The following is a 5,848-nucleotide window of genomic DNA, read 5'->3' on the forward strand; positions in this document are numbered from 1 at the left end:
AGCCACCCCCGCGCCTTCTCGCCTCGTCGGTTCTAGCGCCCCTCCATGCCTCCGCACCCCCGGAGTAGCTCTGGCTACCTCATCGTATGCCTCTGCCCCTCCAGCGATACAAGCCTCGGGCTTGGACCATTCGACACTGTCCATGAGGCTGCTTGCGTATACGACGCGGCGGCGTGGCGCCTCGGGCGGCCTTGGTCGCAGATGAATTTCTCCGACGTGCATAGGCACGAGCAGGTGTAGGATCTTGCGCCTCCCCCGCGACAAATCAGCGACAAGGATCGCCGCCTCCAACAGAGGCGGAAGCCCCGCCTCCTCGTCAGAGAGGTTGACGAGCACGCCATGGTTGTGTGGCGCGAGTGCTTCCCGCAGGATGTCGCTGCCGGGAATGGGCTCGGGGCGCAGAGGAGGGCGAAGCGAGCCGTGCATCGAGTGAACAAGCGTGCACGGAAGGAACTGGCGGAAGCCCGGATCGAGCTGGGACCTGCGTCGACCTGGGACAATGAAGAACCTCGGTGGCTTGACGCGTTTACATCGTCAGACTACACCACCAAGGAGGACGAGGAGTAGTCTAGCATCGTTTTATCTATTTTTATTTAGCACCGTATGAACTTGCTTGTGGTTTGGGGCTTTAACTATACTATGAATGTTTCCGTATGTGTTGTTTCATATATTTTTTCCATGCACCGTCTAGTCGAGCGAGCTGGATTTTACCGTGCCTAGTGAAGCGCTACAGTGCGCACTAAATTTTGCAGGGCCTGGAAAAGCAGCCACCCTCCTACGTGCGCTAAAATGCTATTTCGACGATGTAAAACTATTTTATCGCGCTGCGCGCCTGTTGGAGATGCTCTAACCCGATACCCACTACACAGCGACGACACACGAGCCAAAAATTTCCGTTGGCAGCGGCGGCAGCCCAGATCCGGATGTAAACTGGGCGACTTGGCAGAGAAGGTACTGATTTATCTCCTTCCCGATAGATCCGAACCGTTTCTTCGCCGGCGGCGCAGGGCTGATCATAGAGCGTGGTAACCTCCCCATCTGATTCTCTGGCAGCTCCCGTAGGGCAGGCCGGTCGTCCTGGGTTCCTCCTGCTCTCACGGCTAGAATCTGGCCAATGTCGTGCTCCGTGCTTCCTCCCCCTGACAAGATCCAGCAGAACCTCACCTGCGACAAGCCTGTGGTGCCCTTCATGACCGGAGAAGAAGAGGGTGAGGTGTGGCGTCCATCTTGAACGGCCGGCCTACTTGGGTCAAAAGCCACGCCATACCATGTCACCTTAATATACTGCTTGGGGTTTGGACTGAACGTGTCTGATTTGCTTTGTGGAGATTATCGACATATAAGGGACCCAAATCAGATATATACACACCATCCTGATGTGGGCCGCTTTAAAACCTGTCCTTTGTTGAGTGTGTACAAGTGTTTGTTTGTACCAAATGATTCTCTTACGTAATGTCACTGTTCAATACATTTTACAATTGATTCTCAACTCCCGTCTCCAACCTAACGAGGCCTCGTCCTAGTGAAGCATGCCTGCAGATGGTTTGTCATCCCATGCTCAACATCGCACTTGTTCGATCCTGGTCACTGGAGGGGATTTGTTTCTGTATGCTTCCCATTCGCACTATTGTACTCATACAAACCACGTGCACCATTATTTTCCTTCCTCCCACTTTCTCTCTGAGTGTCAAGTTCGACTTGGTGCTAGTTTCTGTTCTACTATCTCTAGGAGATAGCTAGGAATTGCTAATCAGCACAGAAAAGTGTAAAGTCATCGTGTTATCTATAGGGCGTGACATGGACTGCAATGGTATAATAAAAGAGAGGATCGATGCATGGGACTTGTGGAGACATGCATGGTGCAGCCACGGAAGATACCATGGAAGTAACTTATTTTTGGGTTCCATTAATTGCTAATGCACAGGTGGTTTTACCAGGAGGTTTGCAGGTTTGTGACACGTGCATAAGGTTCGAAGGAGCCTGGAGCGTGTCATAGGGGAATCATGCATATACAGGGCGTCAAAGCAATGCACGGAATGTGCAGGGCAGACACGATGCAGGGTGGAGCATGGTTGCAGTCGGATAAGTTCGGCTGGGTTGCACTGGACAGTCTGGCGGACAGTCTGGCAGATCGACGTGGATGTTGGTCAAAGCAGTAGACGGCGGTGATTTCAGTGATGACGACATAGGAGCGTGATGCTGATGGTGGCCGACTTCTGAGGTGTGGAAACACATGGTGTAGGCCTGAGGGCTTGTGCGGCTTCGACAGACTATGGCGCAGGGTTGATTCAAGGCAGTGTACACATGAGTGAGTTTGAAGTCGACGCAGCGCGGGGTAGCACAACGCAGCTACATGGAATCATGTTGAAGGTTGAGCTGGAGTCTGATGGACGACTTCACTCTTTGCTGATGGTGGGGCTATGGCGTAAATGCATGGAGAGTCGAAGCCTGTTTCAGCAGGACAGCGAGAGACACGTGGTTCAGACTGGGTACCAGTGGTCTGATTGAGACGTGATACTCGGCATCGGTCGGTGATGATCGGTGGTTCTCTGGAGTGGGGGTTGAGGCAGTGTGGGCTAGCTACCCAGGAGACTCAACCAGGACAGCAGAGGCTCGACGTGGTGATAGCGGCGAGGCGTGCGGTAAGCACGAAACACAGCGACATGCCAATGAACTGGTGGTCAGACATGTGGTCAGACAAATTGTGCAAGGGGTGTTGAAGCAGTGTTAACGAGTACCAGATTCATTTGATGACTGGGTCTATCGGTGGCGGAAAATGGATAGGAGTTGACCATGAAGAATCTAGAAAGTGATGAAAAGTCTGAAATTGTCAAAACAGAGGGAGTACATGGCCGTATATTCTGTGATGCTTGGTGCACATTGTAATAACCCAGATTTAAGGTAATTATTTTATGTACTTTAAATTAAGATGAATAATTAATTTTGTATTATTCATTTAAACAAGTAACTGAGTAAATAAGATAGTCTAGACCAGTGTATAAAAGAAATATAATAGACAAGAAAATCTTTGTATGCAATAAAAATTAGATGAAATGACCACACAATTAGATAGAGTGTGTATTTCTGCGCACGTGAGAATGGCATCCATGCACTCACGTGGTGGTGTTTGCATGTAGTAGTAGTTGATAGTATAAGCTAGCTAGCTAATTAGGACGTACAAGGAAGAAGGAAGATGTACACGTGTGTAGAATTCCTCCCACGCTAAGTAAGCTTGTAAGTGTGTAAAAAAATGTGAAAGAGAAGAATATACGTGGAGGTTTGCCGTCATGTCGGCCCGATCGGTGCAATGTAGCTAGGAGCACAAGTCAATCATGAGAATGCAACGTGGCCTAGTACTAGAAACGACCACCCGGGCTAGTCTCCTGATTGATACTTTGCTAGATGATGTGGAGGACCTGCTTTACGGCTGAGAAGATTTGTAGGATTATGGCCAGACTAGCACAACAACTAATTTCAGTCACGCGACTAAATATACAACTCACCTTGACTGACGAAATAACTAGTGGGCTGCATTTTTTTCTATAGTAAAGGGTGTCTCTTTGAGACTTTTTATGGTACATCATACTACTGTGGGAACCGGGTAGTATAGAATCATCTCAACAGTTGTATTGGTGGTATTAAACCGTGACATATTTGTATTTATTATCGACTGATTCTTTTATCATCTCTAGCCTTGTATAGATTAACTCCAAAAAATATTGTAGGATTATTTGGCATGTCACGCAAGACATCACCTGTATATATAGTAACAGACTCCGATGAATACAATTGAGTTGCAACATATAGTCTTGGGTCTGTCTAGGGCACATCTAGATGTGCCTTAAGTATTGCACATTTAAAAACTGACGTCATTATCATGATATAGCGGGCGTACTCCTCCCCGCGGTTGTCGTTGTCGTTTGTCGTTCTTTTGGGCTCGTTGCTTGTTTCGGGTGGACAACTGGGCTTCGTTTTCTGTTGTCCAAACAATTGGGCGGGCCCGGAAAACAAAAAGGTGGACATAACTGGGCTTTAGATCTGGGCATGTGCAGCTACTGGGCAGCCGATCGGGGCGGGGAGCTTGATCGGCATACGCGTACACAACGGATGGAGGGGCCATAGGCCATATGCATGAATCGTCTCGTCTCGGACTTGGACACCAGTTTGTACCAGGTTTTTGACGAGCAGCCGCCGTCCGCCCTGGAAAGAAGGACGACGACGACGACGACCGTACTCGAATTAGAGGTCGAACACAAGTTACTGCTCATCGATCTTAACGGTGGCTGGCGACCCAACCAACCAGGAGCAGCACATTGATCTTAACGGTGGGTGGCGACCCAATTAAGCAGGAGCAGCACATCGGAACGGCGGCGGCGCATGCTGGGCAGCGATCGAGCTCCTTAATTAATTCGAACCAAGCAGGGAACTGCATGTAATGGACGAGAATTGAAAAGAAGATGAGATTTTGCTGGCAAATGAAGGAAACGAGCTGTCTCTCTGTCGTCGTGGATCTAATCGAACAAAGAAATGAAAGAACTCAGCTACTAGGCCTCCCCTCCAGGGGCAACTACAAACTTATGAAAAACCACAGTTGCGAGTAGAGCATTTGAAGTGCAACTAGGGCGGCTACTAAAAAGCGCCTAAGGAAAAGTCCAGTTACAGGTCAAGTGTTGATATGCAACTCAAGGAAAACTACAAACAATCCTGACGAGTCAAAGGGCTGACTTGCAACTCGGACAACTACAAACACCTAAAAAAATCCCAGTTGCGTGCCGATAGTTGACATGCACTGGGTCGGGGCCCCCGTCGGCGGTGCAACTACAAGGTCGGTCTATGGGAAACCACAATTGCGTGCCGATAGTTGGCATGCAACTGGGTCGGGGCCCCCGTCTGGGGCACAACTACAAGGTCTATGGAAAACCACGGTTGCGAGTAGAGGATTGACTTGCAACTCGGGCGACTACAAAAATCGCCTAACGAAAAGCCAGTTGTGGGTGAAGTATTGACATGTAAACTCGAGCAAAACTACAACGTCTATGTGAAACCGCAGTTGCGTGCCGATATATAGTTGGCATGCAACTGGGTCGGGGCTTCCGTCTATGGCGCAACTACAAGGTCTATGGGAAACCACGGTTGCGAGTAGAGGATTCACTTGCAACTCGGGCGACTACAAAAACCGCCTAAGGAAAAGCCAGTTGCGGGTCAAGTGTTGACATGCAACTCGAGCAAAACTACAAAAAACAAAATCTTGATGAGTCGAGGGGCTAACTTGCAACTCAGACAACTACGAAAACCTACAAAAAAATCCCAGTTGCGTGTCGATAGTTGGCATGCAGCTGGTTCGTGTTGGGGAACGTAGTAATTTCAAAAAAATTCCTACGCACACGCAAGATAATGGTGATGCATAGCAACGAGAGGGGAGAGTGTGATCTACGTACCCTTGTAGATCGACAACGGAAGCGTTTGGTTGATATAGTCGTACGTCTCCACGGGCCGACCGATCAAGCACCGAAACTACGGCACCTCCGAGTTCTAGCACACGTTCAGCTCGATGACGATACCCGGACTCCGATCTAGCAAAGTGTCGGGGAAGAGTTCCGTCAGCACGACGGCGTGGTGACGATCTTGATGTACTACTGTCGCAGGGCTTCGCCTAAGCACCGCTACAATATTATCAAGGACTATGGTGGCAGGGGCGCCGCACACGGCTAAGAATATGTTCACGTGGATCAACTTGTGTCCCTAGGGGGTGCCCCTGCCTCCGTATATAAAGGCTGAAAAGGGGGGGGGTGCGGCCGGCCTAGAGGTGGCGCGCCAGGAGGAGTCCTACTCCCTCCGGGAGTAGGAT

Source organism: Triticum dicoccoides, chromosome 3A, assembly GCF_002162155.2.
Source record: "Triticum dicoccoides isolate Atlit2015 ecotype Zavitan chromosome 3A, WEW_v2.0, whole genome shotgun sequence".
Classification (NCBI taxonomy): Eukaryota; Viridiplantae; Streptophyta; class Magnoliopsida; order Poales; family Poaceae; genus Triticum; species Triticum dicoccoides.